We start from the raw sequence: 14645 nt of genomic DNA on the forward strand, positions 1-14645 counted from the left end.
CCTGAAAGTGCTCACAAGGCAAATCGCCATGGAAAGCAAGTTCAAGTGGCCTTTTAAAGTTGCTCAACTAAGCGAACGGCTTTGTCTCCGAAGACACAAGGACCTTGGGCAGCCAGTCAGGGACACACCCTGGAGTGTTTACACTGCTCTGGGTCTGCTTTGCTAGGGGTCTTTGTTTTGCAGATTCTGTCTTATGCCTGGTTAGGTCCGAGCTTCAGACTTCCTGAACCGGAGTAGGAAAAAAAATAAACCTTTCCTCCAAACCCCAAGACCAAACTGCACGGTTTGAGTGGTTTTATCTAAATACCACCACCTGGAATGGCCAACCTAAAAGGACGACTAACCCAAGGACGCAGGGAAACGGGGGCTCCGGGAGGCAGCAGAGAGGACCTGCCTACAGGCGGGCTGAGGCTTCCCGGCGCCCAGCTTCCGCGTTGCTAAAATGGCGTGGCGCCTAAGGGTGCAGGTGAGAGACCAGTGCAGGACCCCAGTGCTTTACAGAAGCCTCGGGCTGCGGCCGAGGAGGAGAAAGCGGGGGCGGGGAGGGACCCGGCGGCCTGCAGGGCTGCGTAAGGGACAAAGGCCGGGGGAGGGGCAAAGGCCGGGGGAGGGGCGGCTCGCGAGCGCCGCGCAGGGATACGCGAGGGCCGTGAGCCGCCCTCCCTTTGTGAGGCGCTGGCTCGTGGGCTGGAGCCACCGGTTCTAACCGGCTCTAGCCGGTCCTGGCCGCCTTCCCGGAGCTGTGGCGGTTGGCGCAGCGCGTGACTGCGCACGCGTGCCCCGCCCTAACGCCTGCGCCTGTCCTAGGGAATGGCATGGGGGCGGGGTGGCAGCTGGGCTGGGAACTTCTTGGTCGTTACTCTGTGGTGTCACAGCACTTGGGGGCTGGTCTTCGTTTCGGGGGGCTGCTGCCCAACTTCCCTTTTCAGTCTAGGTCTTCCTTTCCCACCTCTATCCTGTCCTTTGTCATTTCCTCCATATAGTCTCGATGTCATCCATTAATTGAAAATCAGAACACGATTCTTGTATAGCTATCAAGGGCTATGGCGTTTTTGCAAAATATCTTCGTCGTTTGTATGTCACCAGGTCTTAGAAGTCTAGAATTCTCGGGGCGGAAGTGGTCTCAGGCTGACCTAGCAGTAGCCTAACTTTTTAGAAAAGAGACTGAAGCAATGACCTAAAATGGAGAGCTCCAGGGCACACGAAGCTTGGAGCTGGACGGGGTGGTGAGACCCACCCGCTCTGCTCCCTCACCCCCGGGTCTTTAGAACCTGTATCATGGCTTGTTTTTAGGCAGTCAACTCCGAGGGGAGAGATTAATGACACTGTATAGGTTAAGATGGCAACTACACAATGATACAGCAACTCTATGAAGTTGATTTCTAAAACCCCTTTGGCTCCGGTAAATGATGCAGGTTGTGTAAAGTGTGGGGGAGCTGCCCTGGGGGCTCCAGCAAATGAGGGTCCTGTTTTCTGGGCCAACTCCCTGTCCCCATCTGCCCACATAAAGGAGGGACCGTTGAAGCAGCTCTTCTCAATTGACGCTGGTGAAACTGTTCTTGTTTTCTTTCTTTTTCTTTTTTTTTTTTTAATCTGTAAGAGTGGAATATTACTGAGATGCAGCCGGATCCCTTTAGGCACAGTCCTGATGCTTGCTCTGGGGTTGGAAATTTTTTCGTAGAATTTTATCGCTGGATGGAGGAAAATTGAGGCAGGTCACCTCGTTTCGCAAATGGGGATTTGGGGGCCTGGAGATTTTGTGGTTTGCCTGAAATGACACACAGCTAATTAATAGAAGAAGCTGTTCTTGAATCCCAGATTTTCCACGTCCTGCTGCCTCCCTTCCTCTCCAGCTCTTCTGTAAGTCTCCCCAACTGCGGTTTTTCTATATCTGGGGGAGTACCTAGGACCTAGCACCTGCTCTGTGCTCTCTCCCTCACTCTAGAGCGAGTGAGATGAACCTTAAGAACCCTAAAGTGCGTGTCACTGCATTAATTTCCATTACCTTTACAGATTACAGAATTTTTTTTTTTTGGGATGGCGTCTCTGTTACTGAGGCTGGAGTGCGGTGGCGCGATCTCGGCTCACCGGCTCACGGGAACCTCTGTCTCCTTGGTTCAAGCAATTCTCCTGCCTCAGCCTCCCGAATAGCGGGGACTACAGGCGCCCGCCACCACGCCCGGCTAATTTTTTGTAATTTTGTAGAGACAGGGTTTCATCGTGTTAGCCAGGATGGTCTCGATCTCCTGACCTCGCGATCCACCCGCGTCGGCCTCCCAAAGTGCTGGGATTATAGGCGTGAGCCACCGCGCCCGGCCGCCAGAGTGTTGTACAGTCATACCTTGGTATCCATGGGACATTGGTTCTAGAACCTCTCCTCGGATACCAAAATCTGAAGATGCTCAATTTCTCAACCTACACATACCCTCCCATATCCTTTAAATCATCTCTAGGTTGTTTATAATACCTAATACAACGTAAATAGTTTTTATATTGTATTGATGAGGGAGTAATAACAAGAAATGAAGTCTGTACATGTTCAATACATACTCGAGTTTTAAAAATTTTTCTTTTTTCTTTTCTTTTTTTTTGAGATGGAGTTTCACTCTTATAGCCCAGGCTGGAGTGCAATGGTATAATCTCACCTCACTGCAACCTCCACCTCCTGGGTTCGAGCAATTCTCCTGCCTCAGCCTCCCAGGTAGCTGGGATTACAGGCATGCACCATGACGCCTGGCTAATTTTTGTATTTTTAGTAGAGACAGGGTTTCACCATGTAGGTCAGGCTGGTCTCAAACTCCTGACCTCAGGTGATCTGCCTCGCTTGGCCTCCCAAAGTGCTGGGATTACAGGCGTGACCCACCATGCCTGGCCTTTAAAAATACTTTTGATTCACAGTTGTTTGAATCCACAAATGTGAAAACCCATAAAGGGGCCAAGGCGGTTGGATCATGTGAGGTCAGGAGTTCCAGACCAGCCTGTCCAACTTGGTAAAACCCTGTCTCTACTAAAAATACAAAAATCAGCCAGGTGTGGTGGCACGTGCCTGTAATCCCAGCTACTCAGGAGGCCAAGGCACGAGAATCACTTGAACCCAGGAAGCAGAGGTTGTGGTGAGCCGAAAGTGCGTCACTGCACTCCAGCCTGAGCGACAGAGTGAGACAATGTCAAAAAAAAAAAAAAAAAAAACCTCTAAAAAATGAAATAATAAAAAAAGACAGCCTAAAATTGCCATGTACTTTAGTTAGAAGATTAATGATACATTTGATTATGTGGCCTTCTCACCACTCTTGGAACTAAGGATCTTTTTAACGTAACACTGAATTTTTTCAAGGCACCTTTTCTCTGGACTATATCCGTGCTCCTTTTAACTTCAAAATGTCCGATGGCAGCTGCTCCCTCTACTAGTCCTTTAATATCATGTTTGTTCCCTTTCACTTTAGTCTCAAACCTAGGCTTCATTTGGGCCTAAGGACACAAATATAAAAGGGCAAATTTGTTTAAGCCAGTCATCTCATGCTCCCCTCAAAAAAGCCCAGGCTAAAATTAGGAGGCCCTTGGTTCTGGTTTCTGGCAGTTACTCCACTGACAAACAGCCCTGTGACCTCAGGCACCAACCCAAATAACTTCCCAGTAGCAACTGAGATATGTAAAATGAGAGGATTCGATGCAAGAAGCCATGATGCTGATTCTATAAAATACAGTAAACAAAGGGGTGGGGAGACGACATGAAAGATTTTAGGCTGGGACTGGGCAGGTGTGGGCGCGGTGGCTCACGCCTGTAATCCCAACACTTTGGGAGGCTGAGGTAGGCGGATCACCAGGTCAAGAGATCAAGACCACCCTGGCCAACATGGCGAAACCCGATCTCTACTAAAAATACAAAAATTAGCCGGCCGTGGTAGAGGGAACGTGTAGTCCCAGCTACTCGGGAGACCGAGGCAAGAGAATCGCTTGAACCCTGGAGGCAGAGGTTGCAGTGAGCTGAGATGGTGCCACTGCACTCCAGCCTGGCAACAGAGCGAGACTGTCTCAAAAAACAAAAAATAAAAAAAGGAAAGATTTTAGGCCTCCTGGCTGTACCTCTGAGAAGATGGGGTGCTGGAAAGGACTAAAAGGGCAAAAATTTAGCATCCAGCCTCCCAGCATACAGTCAGCAAGGCTCTACCTTAATCCTCCTGACTCATGCCAGGCCAGAAACCTCCAGAGAATGCCAGAATCCACTCCACCCCTTCCCTGATTGGCAAGTCCAGTCAGGCTTAGTCAAGAGACAAGCTTCTGAGAGGCCCTTCATCCACGGCCCTGGAGCCCAGAGGCTGGGGTGGCTGAGTCTTCATGGCACCTGGATTCCTCCCAGGCCTCCTTTGATTTTTATCTAATCCTATAATTTTTTATTTAATTCTACATTTCCAGAGCTCTCTAGAAATGCATGTCAGAAATGAAGGGCAAAGACAATCCCAAGAAAATAACTTTTTTTTTTTTTCTTGAGACAGTTTTTTGCTTTTGTCGCCCAGGAGAGTGCAGTGACAGGCTCTCAGCTTATTGCAACCTCTGCCTTCCAGGTTCAAGCGATTGTCCTGCCTCAGCCTCCCGAGTAGCTGGGATTGCAAGCGCCCGCCACAATGCCTGGCTAGTTTTTCTATTTTTAGTAGAGATGAGGTTTCACCATGTTGGCCAGGCTGGTCTGGAACTCCTGACCTCAAGTGATTCGCCTGCCTCTGCCTCCAAAAGTGCTGGGATTACAGGCATGAGCAACCATACCCAGCCCAAACTTTCTTGTTTTCTAAAGATTTTAGGAATTTGCAGTTCCCAATCCCCTCCCCTGGCTGCCCACTTTCCCAGAGCCGATTTCTGGAACAATGTGATCTTCCGTTGCTGCTGCACAAACTTAGGCTCCCTCACCTACTGTGACCACCCCCATAGCAGGAAAAAACCTACAGAGATGATGACACAGCTCAGAGCTCTACTATACAGAAGACAGAGCATTGTTTTCTAGGGGATTTGGGACAGCTAATAATTTACCCTGTAGAACATGTAAAATCATCCCTTGAAACCCACCGGACAGGCCCATCACTTCGCAGAGAGCTGAGGGCAATTCGAGCAAGAATGAGTTACAGAAACTAGAAGTGGCTGTGTCATTGACCTTCCCGAAATGATATGCGGAAGAGGCAGCCAGGGCCTCTTCCATCACAGCCCTGAATCATGAGGGCAGGAGGGCAAGGGAAACAGATTCTCTCTTCCTGAGACAAGAAAACATCTTCTAAATGTACCCACCTCTACTTCTAGGAAGGATTCCTTGTTAGATAGAATCTTCTTTTGGGGAGGGGAATAAAGGAGAAAGTGTCTTTTTTGTTGTTGTTGTTCTTTCTTAGGAGAAAGTGTCTTAAGAGAGCAATTCCCCACCCCCCAGCCTGAGAGTTCCAGGCTCCTAGTTCCTTCCTTGGTCTATTCGCTGCATAATGTACTTGGCCCTGGGCCCTGAAGCCTGTTGATGGATCCTTCCGGAAGGCCTGGCTGTGGCAGCCCAGCTGTAGCACTGTGGGCTGTAGGATGACAGATTGACATCGAGGGGCACAACGGGGCTGTCCAGAGGAGATGTTTGGCCCCCTTCCTCCCCTGCTTAAAAACTCTGCAGGACCCCCCTTGACTTCATCCTAACCTCTAGTTTCTAGACTTCCTTCCCAGGCTGCCTGCCCTCTCATGGGCCCCTCCTTCTCAGCCCAGTTAGTCTTGGACAGAGACTTCCTAATTGCCCTCCTCTCCCCCAGCAGAACATAGTCCCCATGCCTTCCTGGGGGCCTCCATTGTCCCTGCTTCGTCTGCAGAACCGTCTATCCATCCCATGTGCATCTTCATTTTCTGTAATGTGTATTGAGTGCTGTGCTCACAACAGCCCTGTGGGGGAGGCGGTGTTGCTCTCCCCTTGGACGGATGAGGAAACTGAGGCAAAGAGCTGTCTTTTTGCCGTATCACCAGAGCCTGGCACACAGTAGAAGCTCCATGTGTGTCTACTGAGTAATGACTCAATGAATACATTGGAATAGTATCTTTTTTGGAATTTATCACTCACACACAGACACACACACAATACTGAAAAGCTCCCACAGGAACAGATCATTCCACAGGAACAGAACGGATTTAGACTTGATGTAAATGTGACTGCCCATCATGATGGAGTGGAATGGCACTGAGCTAGCTGTACTGCGTGGGAAACTGGGAACTGCTTTCCTCTGGAGGTCTGTTCAGAACTTCTGAACCGACTGCCATCCACAGAGTCAGGGGAGAAAACCCGGTGGCAACCTATGGTTTCCATGCAGCTCTGATGGAGGATTCACCCCTCTACCTCCTACCCACCCCCTGCCCAGTGCAGGGTAGTGAGCCGGGCTCAGCCCTTGCTGTCCTTGCCCCATGGTGAGTCACCGCGGGAGACGCCTGCTGAGTGAACCTTCCCAAGTGGCCTGAAGGAACAATGAAGCTCCTAGGGAGTTGCAGCCGCGTTCTTGTGGCCCTGATCTGTTCAGTCACGCTTCAGGTCCCTGGAAGATGTTTGTATTGGCCTGGCACACCCAGCATGAGGCTCACTGAGCCTCCTCCATGAGCATGCTCTCTCACACACACAGATACACACGTATATTCATTCTTCCTCAATGTAAGTGTGCCCCACATCCCACAGACACACATCTCCTGGGACAAGGGGCCAGCAGCCACAAGGTTTCAGGCGCTTTGCTGGGGGTGTTTCTCAACAATGCCAGATTAAAACAGAAGCCCGCAGAATGACAGGGCCTTCTCCTGAACGGTAATAGCTGGTCAGAGCCACCCAGTGTTTGAGTGGAATGCACCTGTAGGTAGCAAGTTCCCATTCCCACAGGTATCCTGCAGAAGCTGGGTGACCTTCCTAGGGTTCTGCAGTATCCCTGCATTGCAAAGAAGCTGGTCAAGATTCAAAACTTGAGATTTTTCTTCCAATCCTGAAAATCCATAATTCTAAGTAGCCCCCTCATGTTACAATTGAAAAATCTAAGACTCAGAAAAGTTACATTCCCACATCACTTTTTAGAGATGCGGGCAGATGGCCTCTGGGGCCTGGACATCTCCCTGAGTTAGCTGTAGGGCCACTCACACCCTGGCTACCCACCCTCTGAGCTTTCTCCTGGAAGCTTATCCAAGGGGTCAGGCTGCATTTGGTCTAGCCATGAGGGGAACAGATTAGTACAGGAAGTGTTACAACAGGAACAGAGCCCAGGAGAGACTGTTCTGGCTAGAAAATTCCAGAAGCCAGGCCGGGCGTGGTGGCTCATGCCTGTAACCCCAGCACTTTGGGAGGCTGAGTTGGGCAGGTCATTTGAGGTCAGGAGTTCGAGACCAGCCTGACCAACATGGTGAAACCCCGTCTCTACTAAAATACAAAAATTAGCGGGGCATGGTGGTAGGCGCCTGTAATCCCAGCTACTCGGGAGACTAAGGCAGGCAGGAGAATCACTTGAACCCAGGAGGCGGAGGTTGCCATGAGCTGAGATTGCACCACTGCCCTCCAGCCTGGGTGACAGTGAGACTCCATCTCAAAAAAAAAAAAAGATGTGTAGGATTTAATAGACTTTCATGAGGGACAGGGGGTGGGGAATATCCCAGACAGAATAGGTGAACAGAGACCCTGCACCTCCACACCTCAAATTGTCAAGGCTTGTGTGAGGAGGAGGAAATGACTGGCCAGGTGGGTGCTGGGTGCGGGTGTTGACAGGAAAGCAAGAGAAGACTGCTTTCTGGGCTGTCGTGGACACCTGGAGAGGGACATGGACATGGCTCTTTGGGCAGAAGGATGGCTTCTGAGCTGGGAGAAGCCCTGGCTTCCGGAAGCATTGTCTGGCTGCTCTGAGCAAGATGGCAGAGCTGGGAGAAGCAGCAGAGGGGAGGGCACTGAGGCCCAGTGCTGCAGCCCAGGCCAGAGGTCATGGGGCCTGGATTGGGGGTTAGGGGAGTGGCCATGGGACAAGAGAAAGGAAAGGCTGTGAAAGAGTGGCCTGAAGCTGCCTGTGCCCCAGTTCGGGCCTCCTCCCTCCTGTCTCTTGGTGCCCCGGCCCTTCCAGACTCCTGGTCTTTGCTGTCTTTGGCCCATCTTCTGGGAATGCCCCTCTGCAGCTCCCCAGAAGGCAGACTTCTCGCCCCCCTGACCTCAGGGCACTCCTTGCACAGGACCCCTCTGGCCAGTGTCTGAAAGTTGACACTTATCACCACCCCATCAGTAGTCTCTGTCCCAAGGCAGCCTACATTTTCCCGGATGACTATGTGTTTGTTAACATGGCTCCCCCACTCCTCTGAGATCAAAGGGGACAGAGGGGATTCCAGAGTTTCCAGTCTGGTTGGCAGGGAGGCCTCAGGCTCACTCCCAGTACAGACATGAGAGGCAGGCAGGTCTGTGCCAACTGAGGGAGGGTCCCTCTCACCCTGGACAAAGGGCAGGGACATCACAGGGATGCCATTTTGCATTCGCAGCTCCTGCTGCTGTTCAGGAAGAGCCTAACAGGAGGTGGGGTGGAGCCTGGAGCCCAGAGTAGGGAAAGGAAGGCCGGGAAAGGGGAAAGAGCTGCCAAGGCCTTCCCAGCTCCTTTGTCTCCTTTAAGTCACCTTTTCCCCTTGGAAGCTTCTAGAGATAGACATATAAAATACTCCCCCTGAGAAAACAGTGGACCCGGATCATTTCTGGAGAGTAGAAGTGCTGAACCCACAATATTTAGGTGCCCCTGGGCTTGTTCCGCCCCTTCTGCTGTTACTCTCGTTACTCTCGGGGAGGCATGCCTGCGATGAGCTGATCTGATCTGACTTGAGTACTGCTGTGACGAGGAGGCTGTAACTCCTCCTCTTTGCCCTCTCACGAGCAGGGACCCTGGGGTGTCTGGGACCTGTCAGGCATGGTGGATGGCTCTGGTATTTCATGGCAGCTCAATGCCCCACATGCCTGAAATTCTGATGCGTCCACACTCCACCGGTCTTCTGTGGCTGTCCCTGTGACCTGGAGGCTGTCCTTGGCCTCTTCAAGCCTGCAGCCTCCACAAGTGGAACTCAGCCCAGCAGGGCCTAGAAGAATGTGGAGCTGGGGACTGAGTGCTGGGAAAGGAATCTGGGTGGAAATTTCCATGACTCTTCTGCTCAAGCAAAGACTGCTGCTGAGGCCCAAGTTGTCAACAGAGACCAGGGCCCAGGTCACAAAGGGTCACTTTTCCTCTCTCTGGGCTCTTTATCACCTACTGCCCCACCCTGAGCCAGGGCCGAAAACCTCACACAGTCCATCCTTCTCTGTTCCTGCCCTTCCCACCCCCGCCCCCACTGTTTGTGGGGGCAAGACCCTTACTTTCCCTACTTGCACTGACCTCCCTCCACTGCTCCCCATGGTCATGGCCACTCTCCCGGGAGTGGGAGCCCCCCAACTTCAGGAGCCATGTCAAGACCCCTTTCCTTCCCCACTGAACAGTCAGTCCATGCTGCAGACTCCTGCGGCCTTCCCTGCCAGTGACGTCACTAGCACGCCTGGGAGTGTGCCCTTGACTTGGTGACTCAGCTGTTTTTATTTTTTTTATTTTTGTTTATTTTCTTCTCATTGTCCAAATCCAACTCAGCTGTTGTTATCCTGAGCTATGGTGTGTGGCTTTTATTGCGGTTTGTCATTGTCACCTGTCTTGAAAACAGAGTTCGTGTTTTCTTATAGTTCTGCCTCAGCTCAGGACGGCTCTGCACATGACTTAGGCAACGTCCGCCCACACAGTCAGTCCCATGCGGCCTTGGGCTGGTGCTGGGACCTCCGAGAGGCTCACCCCCGGCCCGGCTGGTGGTCCCTGTGGATTCCCCAGCCAGATCAGGCAGAAGTGTTCGTGGTTTGCCCTCTCTGCCCCCAGCTGGAATTCCAACCTGGCCAGTTCTAAAGACTGAACCGTGTGGACTCAGCCCTGCCTGGCATAGTCTTCCCTGGAGCCTGGCTGGCTGCACCCAACAGCTGTCAGCTCTGGCCTAGAAATTTGGGGGTCCTGGAGACAGCAGGTCCTGCTGCCTCCCTGTCCTCCATTCAGCCTAAATGTCCACCTCCTCGGGGGCCTTCCTTCAGCTCCCCTGCAGACCACAGAAGTCTCCCCACTGCGCACCCATCCCCTGCTCTTTGGCACTCCCTACTCGGCCCCAGGGTGTCCTGCAACATCAGCATCGGCAGCATGGCAGACGGCTTCGTGGAGAGAGGGTGCCCGTGCCCCCAGGATCCACAGGCTCAGTCCGAGCCTGTTTCCTGTTTGTGGTGCCCCCTTCTCAGGCCTGTGGGGATGTCAGGAACTTAGGACAGCGCCTGGCTCCAGAGATGTGGCTGCCTTCCCTCCCGCTTTCGGTACTCAGCACAGGCAGGGTTCAGTGCAGCAAGTAACAGCTATGGGTTACTGGATCAGTTGCAAGCACTGGCGACTGAGAGATCCTTGCAGCCCTCCTAGACCCCTGATCTGACTGGAGCCAGGCCCACGTGGAGAAAGGGTTAAACGTTGGCAGTGACTTCATCCCTGCATTGGAGCAGGCGGAGGCAGAGTAGGTAAAAAAAAAAATCAGGACAGAGGCTGGGTGGAATTTTCCAACGCTCATAAACAGGACCAGTCAGGGTTGCTAAGGGAGGTCACCATGGAAACAGTCACGTGAACCTGCCTCCTGGTTATTCCACCCTGATCAGGAGGATGATGCAAGCTCCAAGCCTCTTCATTGGCTGCCACCTTCCTCTTGCCACCGAAATCTGGTGGGAGATTGGCCGAGGACAGTTGCTGGGCTGGAGCTAGCCTTTCCCTTTCTCCCCCACCCCTCCCACAGAAACCTGCTGGAAGCTGTTGTTCTGAACCAGAGAAGGATGAAAATAGCTGCCAAAGATGTTGCCATAGTAACTGCTTTCCTTCCTGACCTTCTTGGAAGTTAGTAGTTGACTTTGTAGTTGAAGTACTTTTCTGAAGGCGGATGAGGCTGTCAGCCATTTTACACTGACCTAACTTTCTTCTTTTGAAGGTGAATTCCCTCATTTTCCATAGTCAAGGAATTTCTGTGCCTCTACCCATGGCTTTGGTTACCAACCCGCCCCTGGGGGCCTTGGTTTCTTTCTGTGAAATGGGATATTCATTTCAGCACTCAACTACCTTCTAGGCTGGAGGAAGGCTCCAACTTTGCAAATGCTCTTAGTAAACTGTAAAGCTCCGTGCACTTCCACGTGTCTTTACTTGACCAACACTGACACTCCCTTGGGCTAATGGCTCTATAAACTGGAGAATGGGGGCAGCTGACTTGTTCAACAAGCCCAGAGCCCCAGGACAGAGGACCCTTGTGGAGTTTGATTCCTGTTCTGTCACCAAAAGTCCCTGGGACCTTCAGCAGGTCACGCAGGCCCCCAGGAACTCATTTTCTCCTGTAAGAGGACGCCTTTCTAGTTACCTCAAGAGGCCTCTTCCAGCTCTGACATTCCATGACACTAAGTTAAAGGCCGACCTGCTTTCCATGATAAATCTGTGGAACTTATCATCCATGTAGGAGGTGAAAATACAGACAGCTATCCTGCACTGAGTCCTTTCTACATGGCAGGCACTACGGCACATGCATTCACTCAATTTTCACAGAAGATACCTGTTATGATTACAGCACCTACCCATTTTACAGATGAGGAAATGGAGGCCCAGAGAAGTTAAGTAAACTTGCCCAAGGTTGCACAGCCAGTAAGTAGCAAGGCCAAGACTTAAAGCCTGGTGGTCCAGCAGCTAGTACATACAGCTGTCTTTCTAGGTACTGACTAGAATGACGAAAACAACATGGATCAGTTTGTAGCAGGTAAAACATTCAGTGGAGCAAACCCTGGATGAGGCAACAGCAGCCCTGGGTTCTACCCTAGGCTGTGCCATTAAGTGGCACCCTGTTACCTCCAGCAAGTCACTCTTCCTCTCTTTGTCTCAGTTCTCCCATCTGTAAAAATAAGAAGTTAACCGGCTGGGCATGGTGGCTCACGCCTGTAATCCCAGCACTTTGGGAGGCCAAGGTGGGCAGATCACCTGCGGTTGGGAGTTCTAGACCAGCCTGGACAACATGGCGAAACTCTGTCTCTACTCAAAACACACAAATTAGCTGGGCATGGTGGCATACGCCTGTAATCTCAGCTACTTGGGAGGCTGAAGCAGGAGAATCACTTGAACCTGGGAAGCAGAGGTTGCAGTGACCCAAGATCGTGCCATTGCACTCCAGCCTGGGCGACAGAGTGAGACTCCATCTCAGAAAAACAAAACAAAACAAAAAATAAATAAATAAGAGGTTAACCCAGATCTCTGAGGGCCTTTTCTACACTAAACACTCTCAGTCTTTGAGAGAAAGCAGCCCAGAGAGACAGGTACCAGCTTGTCCGAGTCACGGAGTGAACAAGCACAGCCTCACTGGCTACCCACTAGCTTTGATCTCAACCTTTGAAACAAACAAGGTTTGGGAAGGGTTGTTTGAACCTAGGGCCCATGAACCAGAAACAGTCTGTGGGAGTGTCGGCTGTGACTCTTCCGGGAAAACTAACTACGTTCCATTTTAAGGGGGTCCTTTATTCAGAAATTAAGCCTGTGAAAGGAAAACAAATCTTGGAATCCCAAAATCACTAAGCCACGGGAAAAGTCAAGCTGGGAACTGTCAGGCAAACCTGCTTCTGATTTTATCCCTAAATAAGATAGCTACAAAGATTAAAAAAAAAAAAAGCTATATGCCTCCCTCACAATTTGCCCACAAGGAAATTCCTTGTGCACAAAGGACAGACAGAACTCAGTCATTCCTCAGAGGCTCACGTGAGACTAATGCATATCTGATTGCTTCCCCTGCCCTCTGATTTCACTAAACCAGACTAAGACATAAGTGACTACTGCTCTGCCCTGCTCTCAGATGTAAATTGCATATACCCTGACAGGCTAATCAGAAACTCAAAAGAAAACAGTGCAACCCTTTGTCTCTTATCTACCTCCTGAGGCTGTGTCATGGGTGTGTCCTTTGGCAAAATAAACTTTCTCTTTTTTTTTTTGTTTTTTGAGACAGAATCTTGCACTGTCGTCCGGCCTGGAGTGCAGTGGCGCAATCTCGCCTCACTGCAACCTCCACCTCCCAGGTTCAAGTGATTCTCCTGCCTCAGTCTCCCAAGTAGCTGGGATTACAGGTGCCTGCCACCATGCCCAGCTAATTTTTTGTATTTTTAGTAGAGACGGGGTTTCACTATGTTGGGCACGCTGGTCTCAAACTCCTGACCTCAAGATCCACCCGCCTCGGCCTCTCAAAGTGCTGGAATTACAGCATTGAGCCACCGCGCCCGGCCGGCAAGATAAGCCTTCTAAATTGGCTGAGACCTGTCTCTCATATTTTGGGTTCACAAGCCCTTTTTGTATCTTTGATGTTATAAAGAATTTCTTCTTATGAAACGGTGGTGACAGTGCAGGGTAATTTTGTTATAATTTTTATATTTGGGAAAAGTTGCTCACCGTTTGTCAATATTTCCAATATTTAAAGATGTATTCTCCGTCTCTACTAAAAATACAAAAATTAGCCAGGCATAGTGGTACGCCTGTAGTCCCAGCTATTCGGGAGGCTGAGGCAGGAGAATCGCTTGAACTTGGGAGTTGGAGGCTGCAGTGAGCCAAGATCACGCCACTGCACTCCAGACTGGGTGACAGAGCAAGACTCCATCTCAAAAAAATTCTCAAAAAATAAAATAAAAAGTAAAAATAATAGTTTAGGGCTGGGCACGGTGGTTCACACCTGTAATCCCAGAACTTTGGGAGGCTGAGGCGGGTGGATCACCTGAGGTCCAGAGTTCAAGACCAGCCTGACCAACACGGAGAAACCCCGTCTCTACTAAAAATACAAAATTATCCAGGCGTGGTGGCGCATGCCTGTAATCCCAGTTACTCAGGAGGCTGAGGCAGGAGAATCGCTTGAACCCGGGAGGCAGAGGCTGTGGTGAGCTAGATCGTGCATTGCACTCCAGCTGGGCAACAACAGGGAAACTGTCTCAAAGAGAGAGAGAGAAAAAAAAATAATAGTTTCATGAATTGCCATGGTTATTCATACGCATCTCCAACAGTTACTAACTCCTGCCACTTTCCTTCCATCTAAACTCCCAATCCCCTAAAGGGGATCAGAATATCTTAGCCGCCCCCAATGCCACTTTGGTATAAGGATAATTTTGAACTGAGGCATTTGAGATCAGACAGATGCAGAGATAAGCCTTTCTGGAGCTTTCCTTATCTGACTACAAGCAAAAACTCTTAGAAATGAGGACTGCCATAAATATCCTCTTCTGGGGAAGGTTTATGACCTTGAAGACAGAAAGTCTGGCCGGCACAGTGGCTCACGCCTGTAGTCCCAGTATTTTGGGAGGCCGAGGTGGGCAGATCACGAGGCCAGGAGATCAAGACCCTCTCGGCCAACACGGTGAAACCCCGTCTCTACTAAAAATACAAGGAAAAAAAAAAAAAATAATAGCCGGGCGTGGTGGCGGGCCCCTATAGTCCCAAGGAGACTGAGGCAGGAGAATGGCGTGAACCCGGGAGGCGGAGCTTGCAGCGAGCAGAGGTCGCACCACCGCACTCCAGCCTGGGCAACAGAGCAAGACTTCGTGTCAAAAAAAAAAA

General features: G+C 50.8%; 1 long non-coding RNA gene across 1 annotated transcript in view; it reads left to right on the forward strand.

Moving 5' to 3' along the window:
• Positions 1-334: 334 nt before the first annotated feature.
• The window catches only part of LOC140711502 (uncharacterized), a 32441-nt gene continuing 18130 nt past the window's right edge, over positions 335-14645 (forward strand). Inside the window, exon 1 of the long non-coding RNA XR_012092760.1 lies at positions 335-466. This is a non-coding gene — a long non-coding RNA (uncharacterized lncRNA). The remainder of the gene's footprint in view (positions 467-14645) is intronic.

This window comes from Chlorocebus sabaeus, chromosome 1 (genome assembly GCF_047675955.1).
Source record: "Chlorocebus sabaeus isolate Y175 chromosome 1, mChlSab1.0.hap1, whole genome shotgun sequence".
Classification (NCBI taxonomy): Eukaryota; Metazoa; Chordata; class Mammalia; order Primates; family Cercopithecidae; genus Chlorocebus; species Chlorocebus sabaeus.